General features: G+C 54.3%; 1 protein-coding gene across 2 annotated transcripts in view; it reads left to right on the top strand.

The window, feature by feature from the left end:
* WEE2 (WEE2 oocyte meiosis inhibiting kinase) overlaps positions 1 to 2,078 on the top strand; it is a 38,935-nt gene that overhangs the window by 1,721 nt on the left and 35,136 nt on the right. The gene's annotated exons all lie outside the window — the stretch shown is intronic.

Genomic DNA, 2,078 nt, shown 5'->3' with positions numbered 1-2,078 from the left:
GGCGCGGCGGGCGGGGACCGGGGACCGGGGCGGGGACGAGGGGCGGGGACCGGGGCGGGGACCCGGCGGGGGACGAGGGGCGGAGACCGGAGCGGAGCGGGGACCGAGAGGAGACCGCCCGGGCGAACCTCCTCCCCGGGCCCGACCAGCTCGCTTCCCGCCCCTCACACTCCCTCCCTCTCCCGGTTTCCCTCCTGCGTCCTCTCCCGCCGGACGAGGCTGTCCCAGTGGGACTCTCAGAAAGGCTGTTGGGGATGCACACCGAGCTGTGCGCTCCTGCTCAGAAAACCTGCCGTGCAGCCTCCAGTTCTACCTGTCTCTCGGGTGTGGGCTCAAGTGCCCCCTGACCGAGGGTCGCGGCGTAGCCGGCGCTGTGAATCTATCCACCAGCGTGACTTTTGAAGCCCGGTCCAGTGACCCTTGACGGCGGTGATTACATAAGACCGAGGCCGGCTGGGAGGGATAGGGAGCCCGGGGCTGGTGGTGGTTGCCCTGCGGGTGCGACCTGGCGCTCTGCCGTGGGTTTGGTGTCCGGCTTGGGGTTCTTGTGTGTTTGACCTGGTCTGGGTGCCCTTGAGTGAGCTGGATAGGGCCCCGACCCTGACTCCCAACTGGGGGGTCTTCCAAGTCATGGGGCCTTCCAACTCAGACGGGACCTGCCAGGTGTCCCGATCCATTTCAGTGGCTGTCCAGTATCCCACAATGTTGAGTGGTCACTCACTGCCTTTTCAGAGTCGGGCTTGAGTTAAATATAGGAATGCTGAGAGCATCGCATAGTCTCCAGGGGAAAGATGCTGCCTGAGCACATTCATTCATTATCCTGAAATCCTGGGTTTGGGACTGGAAGCCCAGCAGCCTTGGGCAGTCGTTGAGTGCCACCTCCTTGGCAATCAGGATCAAATCTGATTAAATTATGTTTTTGCATCTCTGGACACAGGGCTCCAATCTTAAACACCCCCTGGCCTGACACCTGGCACATAAATCCCTGGGCCCTCCCAGTTAGAGGTAAACTGGGGCCTCCTGGACCTCAGGTGGATCCTGAGTCTGCACAGCCCTCTCTGCTCAGCCACTCGCCTTGTTTTAATGGCTATTCCTATCTCACTCCCACCCCTCTGAAATTGTTACTCAGTCACCAAATTTATACCAAAGGGTAAGCATTGACCTTTTTAGTCTTACAGGTAAAGGGAGGGTTCATAGAAAATCCCTATTCAATTCCCAAAGCCGTCAGCTTCAGGACTATGTCCCTCTTTCACCCAGGAGGCACTTCCTCCTGGTCTTCTGTGTGATCTCTCCCCCCAACACCCCCTAGTTTAGTGCCCTCGAGGTTTATATGGATATATCAGAAGACAACCTTGTCCCTCCATTCCAATCAGTTTGCTCTACGAAGGAAAGGCTAAACTTTCTTAACCTAACCCTGTAGACCTTTTCTGCCTTCATTTATGCCTACATTCTAGCTCCCCAGCCACTACATCTATCTTTATATTACTTGTGTCTTACCTAGCAGATGCTGAATTAACACTTGCCAACTGAGTGAATGAAGGCGAGACTTAAACCTCTGTGCTACCAGCCCCTCTTGAAGCTTCCCCTCGCATCTTGCACATGTTGTTGTTAGGTGCTGTTCAGTCACTTCTGACTCGTAGCGACCCCACGTACGACAGGACGAACCACGACCCGGTCCGGCGCCGTTCTCACAATCCTTGTTATGCTTGAGCCAGTTGTTGCAGCTAATTTTTTTTACTGTGTCAGTCCATCTCGATCAGGGCCTCCCTCTTTGTTGCTGACCCTCTGCTTTACCAAGCGTGATGTCCTTCTCCAGGGACTGGTCCTTCCTAATAACGTGTCCAAATTACGTAAGGCATAATCTCACCATTCTTGCTTCTAAGGAGCATTCTGGCCGTACAAAGATTTGTTTGTTCTTTTGGCAGTCCGTGGTATATTCAGTATTCTTCGCCAACACCATAATTTAAAGACTTCAGTTCTTCTTCGGTCTTCCTTATTCATCATCCAGCTTTCACGTGCACATGTAGTGATTGAAAACACCATGGCTTGGGTCAGGCGCACCTTAGTCTTCAAGGTAA

This window comes from Loxodonta africana, chromosome 8 (genome assembly GCF_030014295.1).
Source record: "Loxodonta africana isolate mLoxAfr1 chromosome 8, mLoxAfr1.hap2, whole genome shotgun sequence".
In the NCBI taxonomy this organism is placed as follows: Eukaryota; Metazoa; Chordata; class Mammalia; order Proboscidea; family Elephantidae; genus Loxodonta; species Loxodonta africana.
The sequence above is the reverse complement of the archived record's forward strand: the minus strand, read 5'-3'. Positions and strand labels throughout refer to the sequence as shown.